The 14,382-nt window shown below is 36.6% G+C and overlaps 1 long non-coding RNA gene across 2 annotated transcripts in view; it reads left to right on the forward strand.

Annotated features, from left to right (window-relative positions):
- LOC123569797 (uncharacterized) overlaps positions 1-14,024 on the forward strand; it is a 167,456-nt gene extending 153,432 nt beyond the window's left edge. For both annotated transcript variants that reach the window (XR_010582403.2, XR_006693589.3), the window contains exon 3: positions 13,223-14,024. This is a non-coding gene — a long non-coding RNA (uncharacterized lncRNA). The remainder of the gene's footprint in view (positions 1-13,222) is intronic.
- Positions 14,025-14,382: the final 358 nt, after the last annotated feature.

The raw sequence follows: 14,382 nt of genomic DNA on the forward strand, positions 1-14,382 counted from the left end.
GATTCAATATCCTTACTACTTACAGGTTTGTTTAGATTTTCTGTTTCTTCATGATTCAGTCTTTGTAGGCTGCACACTTTTAGGAACTTGTCTATTTCTTCTGTGTTATCTAGGTTGTTGGTGTGTGATTGTTTTTAATAGTCTCATGATTCTGTTTATATATGTGGCATCAATTTTAATGTCTCTTCTTTCATTTCTGGCTTTATTTTTTGAAGGTTCTTTCCTTTTTTCTTATTCAGGCTAGTTAGGGGCTAGTCAATTTTGTTTATATTTTCAAATAATCAACTCAAGTCTTGTCACTTTTATAGTTAAATGTTTATGTGTGTGTATATTTTGAAGGAAAATCATGGAGGCATCTAATAGTTCTTGTTGCATTTTGGATCATGCTTTTTAAAAATTCTCTTTTACTTTTCTTGAGAAACATCTTATGACGGGGACATGGAATTGTGAAATATATCATGCAAATGTTGAAAACAAAGTAAATGGCCAAAAGCAAACTGATGCTTAACAAAGAATATAGAGCAGCTGTGTGTGATCAGCCATGAATTAATAATAGCATACTCTATGGAACTTCAGAAAACTGCTAGTTTGCAAGTAGTTTTGGTGGATATTTTATCTTGCGGTTTCTCAAACTTATCTCAGTCTGAATTTTTTTAATACTATGGTGACTAGCTTTATCTGAACCCAAGCCATCCCATACATGGATTATCAGTTTCCCTTCAAATTTCTTGCCATCACCATCAGTCATAACCACTGATGTTCCTTGCCATGTGTTTTCTATAGTTCATACTTGGATTGTGTTATCTCTATAGACTCTTTAAGAGCCTGTAAAGACTCTTAAAATAACTTTATCTACTTTGGACACTGCTTTCAAGCTCATTTGTGGCATCTTGTTTTCCAGTTTCTTTTCAAGACTCTTATGGATCCAATTTGTCCTTTAGTCATTTCACACCCCTTTTGTAGCCTTCTCCCAGAACAAATCCTATCATTTTTCTATTCCAAGTTTTTACTCATGATTTGGAAGTTCTGAATAGGAACTAGATTGTATGGAGCCTTGAAAGACATGGTCATATCTTTGGAATTTTTTTCTATTTTGTATATCATATTACCTACAAATCCTAACATTTAGGAAGGAGTAGGTTCTGTGTCATATCAGCTCTCTCCTTATAAGGAATATAACAATAGAACAACAGATAGAATTCTTTGAAATGAAATACAGTCTGGAAACCTTTAAGAAGGAACTACTATATTTTATCACATTCGAATTAGGTTATATCTGGGCAACATCCAAAGATAATCCATGTTCTAAAATATAACAAGCTGAATATGCTGTTAGTCTAAGTAAAATTGCTGTTTATGATACTTGTTAAAGAAAAAATAAATGATAAAAGCAGATGAAGTATTCAAATCCTTTAACCCTGGGCTGAAGCTGCATGTATGTGTGTATGAAAGATGGAGAAAAGGAAGACACAATTGAGTAGCTGCTGCTCAGTGAACCATGAAAGACGAAGTCCATATGGAATTCAAATGTTCATAGCTAATACTCGCTTTTTTGCTAAGACTGTGCAGAAAATAAAACAATAAATAAATTATAGTAATAATGCTAAAAATTAATAATAATCTTATAATGATAAATTGACATAGCAACACTATTAGTAACAAAAAATATTTCTGATGCTAGTTGTCTTTCAAATTGCTCTGGTAATATAATTAACTCCTAGAAGGCAGGGGCAGTGGTTTATAAATTGTAAACTACTGTGTATTTACATGGAATTATTTATTTTCCATAGCAATGCCTTATATATAATAGGTTCTAAACAAATGTTTTAATTATAATTAAGTGCTTTACATATCCCTACTGTCTTAGAAATGTTTATTTAATTTAAAAACTAAACTTTATAGATTAAAATCTTTTCTTGGTTCCTGGACAATCAGCTTTATAGTTGACTGTGGATTTTGCATTTTGTGCTTAATACACGTATTACTGTACTTGATACATTGATAGGTTTCATTAGTTGTTCTTGTAAATCTCTTTCTTGCTTTTTATGATGTTCATATTCCTTAAGTTCTCTATCTATTTTCGTCTGGGCTCCTCCCAGCCAATAACTGCATGGCAGGGATAGTAAGGCAGACCTGTTCCTGACAGACAGGGTGCTCTTCTGACTTTGGCTCAAAGACTCCCCTTTAGCCTGGCCAAAATATCTGTAGAACTTCACTGCAGTTTTCTTCTTATCCAGCCTTCCTTCTTTCCCTGTCTTCTGCACAATGTCAGAACATAATAGTCTGCCAGCTCTCCTGGCCCCTGTTACTTCCCCTTTATTTCATCCCACAGTCTTTCCCATCAGTAGATTTCTTACACTTGGAATCTTCTCAGAGGACCTGGACTGGTATTCATACCCACCTGGAACAAGCAGCCTAGCCATCAAAGAGCAGGAGAGAGTACTTACTCTCTCTAAGAGCTCTCTTCCAATAGAAGAAAGGGTCTGGTTGGCCAAGGCATGGCAATTTAATATTCACAAATTTACCAGGCAGATAGATGTGGAATGAATGAAGCTAATGGAATTGTTTTCAACTAGCCAGTAATTGCACTAACTGAAGACAAAACTGGAGTACTGAAAAAGCATTCTTCAAACAGTGCAGGAGACAAATAGAGTAGGCACACACCCTACTCTATTGAAGCATGTATTCATGGGAATGCTAGAGCCTATCTGTCCCCATTTCCCATAAACCTCCCTGAAGAACAAGCTCAGGATTTCACTGATAATGCCAGGAGCATATTGCAGCCAAAATACCATTTAAGGTAAAGTAATAAGACATATGAGAGAGCAATAATTATTAAAAACAAAGAAGAAAATGAAATTGATTACCAGGGGGAACAAATGTAATGGTCTAGAAAGTAAAAAAAAAAAAATGTTTAATAAGCAAAACAAATACCCTTAATGACAAGAACAATATTAGAGATATGGAGCAGAAAACGTTAATAATGAAGAACAACAAATTGGAGACATTGGGTATGAAAGATAAAATACCTTAAATGAAAAACTTAGAAGGTTAAATGGCAAAATGCATTATCATTAAAAAATGAATATGTAGGCTGGTAAATAAAATCAAGAAATTGAAGGCATTAGAGGGCTGTACAGAGGTGGGAAGTATAAGGAAAATGTTAAGATGAATAAATAATAAGATAAAAAATATAATAGTTTTCCAAAATGACAAAAATGCTTCTTAAATTATTTTGGAATATAATACAGAAAGTATCTAAAATAAAAGAATGCATAGTTCTAAGCTTGTGTATCAATAAGGATAAGCAAGAACATATTATAGTAGAATTAGGAGTCTTGAAAAGAAATAGAAATTCGGACAAAATTCCCACAAAATCCTCTACTTTCTTGTCCCCTCCCCACCCCAACTTGAAAGTACTTTCAAAAGAAATACACTAGGAAGAAGAGGTATAAATCCAGGAGAAATTAACAAGTTATGGGAAGTAAGACATAACATTAAACATTTACTATTATGTGAATTAAAAATTATAGAAAAAACAAAGAAGGGGAGGAAATATCTAAATCACTACAAAATGAGAAATTTTGATGATACCAATGTGGTGTGAGATGAGGGAGAGAGGAACAGAAATAGATGTGAGTGAGACCATGCTATGGTATTTATGTGGTTCAGGAGTAATACATAGATATTGATAAACTCAATAAATTGAAAAAAACCTTAAATGTGGTCCTTAATGAATATATATGAGAGATCAGAAGATTATAAGTAGAATGCAAAATTTTCAAATATGGAATTTAACAAATATCTTAAGATATAGAAACTAGAAAACAGTTTGGTAAAATAAATCTTATCATAGCAAAATGGCCCTCAGCAAAAGTGTTAAATCTAATGATTTGGTTTTTAAAACAGTTCCAGAAATACAATGTTGTATTTTTTAAAATAAGGTAATAGGATCCTGAAAGTTAAAAATAATGAAAAAGATGTACTTACTTACTACCAAATTAATACCACAAATACATCCAGGGTAGCAAGGTATCATTTTTACAAAACCCAGAAAAAGTAGATTTTACAGGAGAAAGTATCATATGAGGCAGAAAAGAATGTTATACTTTTGTCAAAGGCATAATAAAATAATATATCAAAGTTGGGATAGGCAGAATTTTAAGATAATCCCCTCAGTGACCCCACTCTTGTAAAATCCCTTCTTCTTTAGTGTTGTCAGGCCCTGTAATTTCTTTCTAATTAATGGAATATGACAAAGATTAAGGGATTGTGCAGGTGCAATTAAGGCCCATAATAAGTTGACTTTAATCAAAAGGGGGATCATTCTGGGTACATCTGACCAAACAGATTAACCCATCCAAAGAAGTGTCCTACCTTCCATGAATACAGAGGTTCCAACCAGCGGCTTCTCTCCTTCTCTGTCAGTCTCTGTATCTTTCCTTTGCTAGCTTTGAAGAAACAGTTTGAGCTGAATTCTATAGTCATAAGAAAATGAAATTCACCAAGGTCCTGAGGTATCTTGGAAGCAGATTGTTCTCTAGTCAAATCTTCAAATGAGAATGTGGCCTGACCATCATCTTCATTTCAATAGTCTTGTGAGATCCTCAGCAGAGAGCCTGACTAAGTTATGCCTGGATTCCTGACCCACCTAATAAATATGTATTGTTTTAAGTCAATAAGTATGTGGTAGTTTCTAATGCATTGTGATGGTTAATGTTAGGCGTCTATTTGATTGGATTGAGGAATGCCTAGATGACTGGTAAGGTATTGTTTCTGGGTGTGTCTGTGAGGATGTTGCCAGAGGAGATTGACATTTGAGTTGGTGGACTGGGAGAAGAAGACCCACCCTCAGTGTGGGTGGACACCATCCAATTGGCTGCCAGTGCAGCTAGAACAAGGCAGGCAGAAGAAGAAGGGTTAACTTTGTTGTGTTGAGGTTTTTGGCTCTTTTCTTCTTCCTGTGTTGGATGCTTGATTCCACTTCTCCTGCCCTTGGACATCAGACTCCAGGTTCTGTGGCCTTTGGCCTCTGAGATTTGCACCAGCGGCTTGCCAGGGAATGCAGGCCTTCATATAGATATAGATATAGATATAGATATAGATATAGATATAGATATAGATATATGTGTGTGTGTGTGTGTACGTATGTATGTAAAAAATCTCCTATTGATTCTATCCCTCTGGAGAACCCTGATTAATATATGCATTAATAGGCAACCATGACAAAAACTGAACATATATGCACCAAATGTTATACTTTTATATACATAATGCAATAACTGACAGCAATATAGGGAGAAATGGATAAATCAAGAATGGATGTGAAGAGTTTTGACATGCTCTTCTCAGAAAATAATAAATAAAAATTTTAAAATAAAAGCAAAACTATGAAATTTTAAATATTATCAACAAACTCTAATATATATTCAGGGCATGATCTTTTATCTCAAATCCACAAGACCAGATGAATTTCAAAATTTAGATTTTTGTGATATAAAATTAATATAATTCATACGTTATATATAATACAACACTCGTGATGAGATATAGCATAGGACTTCATAATCAAATATTAATATTTCTACAGCTAAAGAAATAGGAAATAAAGACACGAAATAACTGCATCAGTTCAATATAGGTTTTTATCACTAAATCCACACAGGTTAGATTTCTGCACCAAATGAGTTACAAAAACCTTAATTTTGGAGCTTGAGTTTTAGAATTGCAAATAAGGAATTGCAATGAATGAAAATTGGCCTTGTGTTAGGCTTTGAAAAAAAATCTTCAATGTAGTCTAAGGAATCAGCACCAAATAGACCATGTTTTCTGATCTCAGTGAAATAAAAGTTGAAGTCAGTAACAAAAATATATCTTTTAAAACGCTCAACAAATTCCTATGTCTAGAAAGAAAACAAAATAGTAAATAACCCTTCAGTAGAATAGGAAATTATAAAATATATATGGAATGCACCATAAAAGTACTTAGGAGTATATTACTTCAAATGCATTTGTAAGAATATAAATATATTGAAAAATAAGTGAAGAGTACACTAAAAAAAAAAAAAAAAAAAAAAAAAATTCAGAAGAGAGGGCCACAGCGGAAAAGGGAGAGAATACAAATGAGGAGACAGCAATCAGAGTAGCACATGCTCTTACTGAATGGGGGGTGGAAAATCAACTTCTCATTCCATCCATCTGACACTATCCCAGGAGGGGAATTGGAACATCACCTGTTTCTGCCTGGTGAGGATGAAAGGATAGCTGCCTGCCTGGCTGTGCCAATAATACCTGGAAGGAGAGTCAGGAAATTCCTGCTTCCCCAGGAAGGGAAGGGGTGGGATGGGAGATTTGCTCCTTACTTCAGTGAGAATTCTATTTTCCGTAAGGTTGGGGCATGGAGTGGAAAATAAGCTCCCTACTGGGCCTGCTGAACCTGTGATAGGTGAGTAGGAGAAGGCGGTTTTCTCATTGCCGTGTGTGGCTAGAGTAGGGAAGGTATTGCCTACAAGGTTTTCCGCTGTTAGGCTTCCTGTTTCCCAGTTCCTTGGCTAGCAGAAACAGGTTTTCTTGGGGATTATTTGGTCAGTCTGTTGCCAGTTCTTGTTTGGAAGCTGCTATAGCACCTCTTCCAGGATGCACGGGAGGCGGCAAGAAACCCAGAAAACTTGACCCTCAAGTACTGGGGTCCCTATGTGTCCGGAATTGGTTCCTTCTGGTGGGTTCCTGGTCTCACTGACTTCAAGAATGAAGCCACAGACCCTCGCGGTGAGTGCTGCAGTGCTTAAAGATGGTGTGTCCGGAGTTTGTTCCTTCGGATGTTCAGATGTGTCCAGAGTTTCTTCTTTCCGGTGGGTTCATGGTCTTGCTGACTTCAGGAGTGAAGCCGCAGACCCTCACAGTGTTACAGCTCATAAAGGTAGTGTAGATGCAGAAAGTAAGCAGCAGCAAGATTTACAGTGAACACCAAAAGAACAAAGCCTCCACAGCGGGTTGCCACTACTGGCTGGGGTGGCCAGCTTTTATTCCCTTATTTGGCCCTGCCCGCCGCCTGCTGATTGGTCCATTTTATGGGGCACTGATTTGGTCCATTTTACAGAGTGCTGATTGGTCCGTTTTTACAGAGTACTGCTTCGTGTGTTTACAAACCTTTAGCTAGACACAGAGCACTGATTGGTGCGTTTACAAACCTTTAGCTAGACACAGAGTGCTGATTGGTGTGTTTACAAACCTTTAGCTAGACAGAAAAGTTCTCCAAGTCCCCACTGGACCCAGAAGCCTGGCTGGCTTCACCTCTCACCTAGATGGTCAATCATTATTTGCCTACCTTTCAGGGTCTTCCTAAGCTTGCTTGTGTTTGTCCAGGGATTTTAGTTGCAAGAGGAAGGATCTGGGAGGAATGAGGCTGTTCTACCTTGGAGAACTGGAAGTTTCCTAAGCACTGTGATTTTTATTGTTGAGACATGTGAATGGTTACCTCATTCCCTTTTCTTTGGTACATATTGTTGGAGAAGAGGTTTCAATATCATGTTGACCTATTGATTTTTCAAATGAGCGATTTTAGCAGTGTTACTTCCAGTTCCTGCTATCTCCAGAAGCCAAAGATGATTCCAGTAAAGAAAGGGACTCTTTTGGAAACAAACACAGCAGTTACGCTGTACTTAAAATTACCCCTGCTCCCTCTGGTTGCTTCTTACCTTGGAGTGAATTATTTCAAGAAGCTTCTCAACTCTCATGCAGTGGTACCTATCTGTCTACCACGGGGTTTCTGAGCCTTAGCACCATTGATGTTTTGGACCAGATAATTCCTTGTTGAGGGGTACGTTCTGAATATTATGGGGTATTTAGCAGCATCCCTGGTCTCTACCCCGTAGGTGGCAGTAGCAGTGCCCCCCTCCACGCCTCTCCCACCATGCCTCCTATCCCCCACCCTGCAGTTGTAACAACCCAAATAGTTTCCAGATATTTACAAATGTTGGCAAAATTGCTGAATGAGAACCACTGGTTTAGCCCGTTTGCCAGGTATAGCTAACATGTCAGAATATCATTTCAGTTCAAGGCATTGTCTCTCTTTAATGAATTCTGCAAATAATAAAAACTCACTTCTACTTTTATCTTGCACATGTATTCTTACTGATATGAGTAGAGGCAGAATGTGATTATTTACAACAACCCATCTTTTTTTTTGTAGAAAAGGCACTGTTGTGACTGTGATTAAATTGTTTATAAAAGTAATTCAATAAATGTAGTGCTCACTCTGTGCAGAACAGAGGAATGGTTTTGGTTCCCAAGAGCACATTCACAGATAATTCCCTGGGGAAGATTTTCCTTGAGAAGTCTATGCAGCCTGGGAGTTAGTGAAAAGAATAATCTCTTTCATTAGGGGTAGACCTAACTGAAGAAGAAAATGGAAGAAAATAGAAAATTTTATTTCTTTTATTGTTGTCATTGAGTTTCTTCTACATGCCCAGTATATGCACCAGATGGAAAGAGGAGATTTGTGTCCAATACTGTAGCTTGATTCCTGGGAACCCCAGAGGCCTCTCTAGTAATCACTCCGGCCTTTGCTGTTTTCTTTGTAAATTGAATATTTTTTTTAATACTTGGAAAATTTTTTGTGGAATTTCATTTTATCCTCCAAAGAATTCTCTGCATACTTATCAGGTATCATAAAACACAACATCATTCTAAATCAATGTGCTTAAATTGAATAAAAGATAATATGCTTAAAATGAATATGAAGCCATAAATACAAGTCATTCTAAAATGACATGCCTAAACTGATTTTTAAAATGAAACACAACATATTAAAGCACAGTTTGTACATTCTGTAGCCTAGAACAAAACATAGGGCAGAGGCTTAGGCACCTAACAAGCTCTGAGGAATGGTAGCTCAGTTTGACGGGACAAATAGATCCATTTCACAATGACGTTTGACAATGTAGGTTATTCAGTAGCCCAGGTAGCAGACTGTCTGATATTTCTAAGTAGACAGGAAGGAGAAAAGTGTGCTGAGGATCTTGGCATCAGGCAAAAACAGGAAAGGTACCTGTAGGAATTTTCACCTAACAAAGGTAGGATACATGAACTTGGATTAGCTTCCGATGGGATGAGAAGATGAAAATAGCAAGATCTTGGAGTAACGGGGTAATAGGTAAGTTGTAGGGCAATATATCTTGCTTAGAGAAGCCAAGAGCAATAGCCTATGAAGGAACAAAGTGGGATGTTATTCTGGAAGCCAAGTAAAATCCCCATTATTAAAATAGTGTGAATAAAGTCAGCCTATTACTGACTCTTGAGTTATTGAACTAGAATTTCTTAACTTCTCTACGTCTTATTCAAAATTGAATTCCTGTTAGGTCCTGAATCAAGCAGTACTGAGGTTCTAGTCAGGGGTCATATCACCCCAACCACAGAGGGAGAATTCTAGAAGACTTGTCAAAGAAAAATTGCAATGGACTAGTTAATCAGGCCAGGAGGACTTTATTCAAGACTATCGCAATAGGGAGAACTAAAAACTCTATTGAAACAAAAGGAAAACTAACATAGGAACAGAAAACCAAATACTGTGTGTTCTCAGTTGTAAGTGGGAACTAAATGATGAGAACACATGGACACAAAAAGGGGAACAACAGACACTGGGGCCTACATGAGGCTAGAGGGTGGGAGGAGAGAGAGGAGCAGAAAAAAGAACAGTTGAGTACTAGGCTTAGTACCTGGGTCACAAAATCATCTGTACAATGAACCCCTGTGACATGAGTTTACCTATAAAACACACCTGTACATGTGACCCTGAAACTAAAATAAAAATAATCATAATAAAAGAAACAAAAGGCAAGAGAATTTTCCAGCACTGGAGTGGGTTCCTGGAAAACTCCTGGATGACATCAGGAGGGAGGTAGTCAATGTGGTTATCTGTGTTTGCTGATCATTGCTTATTGAAGTCAGACTCCAGAGACTAGGGTCCTATCACTAGTGATGATTAGATTTCAAAAGGATGGCCTTCAGTCCTTAAGGTAGACATTCCTGGCTTGTAAAACTGGCAAGTGGCTAGAGAAGATTTACATGTCAAAAGGGCGTAGAAAGAATTCATACATTGCAAGTTGTCTAAAGTAAACACCTAAAGAAAAGGGAGGCCAGGGGCCAATAGTCAGGAAGAAATCTGTCTAAAAGTTTAGTCAAACTAAGGGAAACATTAAAGCCATCTTGGTCAGAGTAACAATGGGATGGAGAGAGGAACACCCTGTTTTAATACTGAACAGGAATCTTGTGAAGTAGATATTTTTATTGCTTTTTTTCAGATAGAGAAATTAAGTTTTAGAGAGATTAAGAACCTTAAGTTACATAATCAGTAAGTAGAACAGTCAGCATTTGAACTCAAGTATCTCAGATTTTATTGTACAAGGTGGATCATCTTAAATCTTATACATTAAAAAAAATCTCATCTTTGTTTTCTCATCTAAATATAATGGATAATTTCTGGATATTATATACATATGCATGTATTCACATTCACTTTTTATTACTTAATTTTTTTTAACATTTCTGAGTCGTCTCCCATTCACACTCGTGGAATACACTGGTTGAGTATTTATGAATACTTACAAAATATGCTCCTATCCAATACAATCTATGATCAGCATCTAGGATATTGTATTTTCTCACTCTATAGATCAGGGAAAGAAGACAGTGACTTCAATTGAAAACAATACTCTGATAATATAAGCATGAGTCTCATAATTAGCCTATTGTAGACGACATTCAATGATGATTGTTCACAGCAGTGCACGCCACAGGAACTCACATAATAGTATGAATTTCAAGCAAGAAAATCTAATTATACCTCCAGGCACAAAGCTTAAAATGGGACTGACATATGCATTTCATCTAACATTACTATTGTATTTCATGGGGCAAATGAAAAAAAGTGCAGCCAACATTAAGAAAAATTTCCTGCAGGTGTTCTAGAATAAACTGTTTACACATTTTAATTTTACCCTTTCACAGTTATTTAAATAGAAATAAAGTGAGAGAAAAGCAAAGAATTTCACAATAATCACAGGTCAAGTCTAATTTGTATCATGGTATCAACTAGTTTGGAAAGAATATCATAACCAGACACAGTTGTCTTTGCCCAATCAATATGCTATTCCTAATGATGTCCTGAATTGTAAATAATACAAAAACTTATAATTTCCACAAATATTTTATTTTAACAGAATTTCAATAATTAAGAAGGATACATTTGACATTTTAGTTCGTGATAAACAGCCAAAAGTTATTTCCAGCTAATTTTAGATAGATGCATGCAGAACACACCATTTTGTAAAAGTTGTTTTTCTTATATCTAAACTAAGTTTTATTTTTATTTCTATTTTAGGTGTCAGTCCTTATATAAATCCTTTCTACCTCTGACAGGAAATTCTCCACTTAATCCATTTTGTTAATTCATAATGCTTTAATGAAATGACTGGAGTTTTAATGTTTTTGTGTGATCATACCCCATTTTTGTATACTGGCTTTTGACGAGAAACATTAGGGGTGTGTGGCCTGTAGCTTTTTTCATTCCTTAATCTAGTCCATTAGCAGTTTGTGTACTCATCAACTGTGGCAACGTGCTGCTCAAGAGCTGCCAAATCCCCAGGCTCAGATTAGATGCCATTGTCTCAGTGCTCACGAGAGAGGAAAAGCAGAGGAGCTGTGAGCCATGGAAGAAGCACAGAAGCCAGAGGACAGGCTGGCTATGGAGTCATTAGCGATACACGGACAACAACAGTAAATAAAGGAATAAGATGAGATTGCTCTAACCTCAGAGGATTAGCTCATAGCTAAATCTTGTTTACATTTTCTGTTAAAATATAGACTGTTGCATTTTAGAAATAACGTTTATTTTAATAATGCTGATATTATCGAGAAGACTGGATACAGAGACAAGAAATGGAAAACTTCACTTTGCCCAGCAACAGCTTTCATGTTCGTGAAACAAAGTTATGATGGAGTTACTATAAAGTCACTTCTCATGTCCAACTTTTATCATTCCATGTCTATAATAATTTATACTTACGCACAAACATACATCTTATAAAGAATAGATAAAGTCAGAATCTGAGCTCTGATTTTTTTGGCACATTGTCCATTTTTCTCACTTTACCTCTGTTTTACCCCCAAATTTCCCTTCTCTATTTCTCAGTCTTTCCAAATACTGAACAAACCTTCCATTTCCTTGTCAGTCCTGGCACTGAAGAAGATCACTGTATTCAGAAAATTCTGTCGTACGGCGCTCCCTCCAGAAGGAACTCTGCAGTGAAGTTCACTCAGCCTATGTCTCAGTGAATGTCGGGGATGTTGCTATTCTTTAAAGTGTTGCTAACAGCAAGATTGAGGAATCATTTAAATATAAATATTGCATATAGAAACAGGGCTCAGTGTGAACTTTTCATTGTCAACAGGCAGATGCACTCACAATTACAGTATCATTTTTACAATGAAAATAAAAGACACAGAAAATAGAAACCATAGAAGTGTCATGTTTGTAAAGAATAGAATGCTGACCTCAGGCGATCCACCTGCCTTGGCCTCCCAAAGTGCTGGGATTACAGGTCAGCCTGGTCAACGTGGTAAACCCTGTCTCTACTAAAAATACGAAAATTACCCGGGTGTGGTGGCGCATGCCTATAATCCCAGCTACTTGGGAGGCTGAGGCAGGAGTATTGCTTGAACCTGGGAGGCAGAGGTTGCAGTGAGCCGAGATCGCACCACTGCACTCCAGCCTGGGCAACAGAGTGAGACTCTGTCTCAAAAGGAAAAAAAAAAAAAAAAGAATAGAATGCTTAGCCTTGTATTGTTTTAAATAAATAATTTACTGTTTTTATTACTGTGTTTCAGTCAATTTTATCTTGGTTTTACTTATTGTAGCATTTAGTATCTGAGTACAGTGTTAATCTGAGTACAGATTACAGTGTGGAATCAATTTGGCGTTCTTAGTTTGGCTAAAAGACACATACGTGTTGAGTGTTTACTTGGAGTTTGCTGTGGTTTGAATGTTTGTCCCCTCCAAAACTCATGCTGAAACGTAAACTCCGATGTGGCAGAATTGAGGTGTGGGATCTTGAAGACATGATTCATGGATTAATGGATTGATGGATTATTATGGGAGTGGGGCTAGTGGCTTTTTAACAAGTAGAAGATAGACCAGAGCTGACATGCTTAGTCTCCTTCCCAGGTGATGTCCTGTGCTATTTCGGGATTCTGCAGAGACCCCAACAGCAAGAAGAACCTCACCAGTTGTGGTCCCTCAGCCTTGGATCCTCGGCCTCCATAACTGTAAGAAATAAATTTATTTTCTCTATAAATTACCCAGTTTCGGGTATTTTGTTATAAGCGACAGGAAGCAGACTGAGACAGGGTTCATTGACTCTGATGTATATGTTTCTTCTTTTTATCATTGTTCATATTGTGAACAGAGCACCCTTTTGCTGAGTTATTGTTCTATACTGAATAAGGGAACTATTCATCATGTATTTTTAATACGACTTTGCCATTGGCTTGGCTCAATGAATTCATGTATTATTTTTGAATTGCCTTTCTTTTTACTACTTTCCTGAAATTTCAGCAACTTCTTATTTAGAAATTAGAATAGGGTGTAAATCAACACTGTGAAATAAATTTAAAAGAATAACTTAGGTTCATAAATCAGTATCAATGATATCCATGAAATCAATTTTAAAAAATAACAGGTTTACAGTGGAAATATGCTGTCTCTCTCTGGCTCAATCCAAGGAAGTTGTCAAATCCTGGATTTTTTATATTTCCTTGTATCCATCCATCTCCTCCATTCTGCTCCTATGCCTCTCTCAGGCTTCCTTTGCCTATTATTTAGGTTAGTATAGGGAATATCCATGCTATTTCTGATTTTAATTTTTTTCCCTTCCCATTCATTCTAGATATCTGTCAGATTAATGTTTCTGGATACCTCTGACTTACTAGAAAACCATCAATAGCTCACCATTTCAAAATAAATAAAATCTATACAATGTAGCCCAATATTACAGACCCAAATTTGTCTTTTACACTTGTTTCTCTCACTCTCCTCCTTCAGATTTCTACTGCATTAGAGAAGCCAGAACTGTACGAATTATGACATCTCTGCACATTTTTGTATACTTTTCTACCTTCATTACTTTGTTGAACTTCTTTCCTTCCTCTGGAAAACCTCTCTCCTCCCATGTCTGTTTTCTCAAATTGTAACTACGGTGGACCCAGATCACATGCAGTCCCTGAAACTTTTTAAGTTTCTGCCCTTCTTTAGTGGCTTTAATGATATGTCTCTTGATGACACCCAGAACTTCCTGTATTCCACATTAATGATTTATGTACATGAAG

Source organism: Macaca fascicularis, chromosome 17 (genome assembly GCF_037993035.2).
Source record: "Macaca fascicularis isolate 582-1 chromosome 17, T2T-MFA8v1.1".
In the NCBI taxonomy this organism is placed as follows: domain Eukaryota; kingdom Metazoa; phylum Chordata; class Mammalia; order Primates; family Cercopithecidae; genus Macaca; species Macaca fascicularis.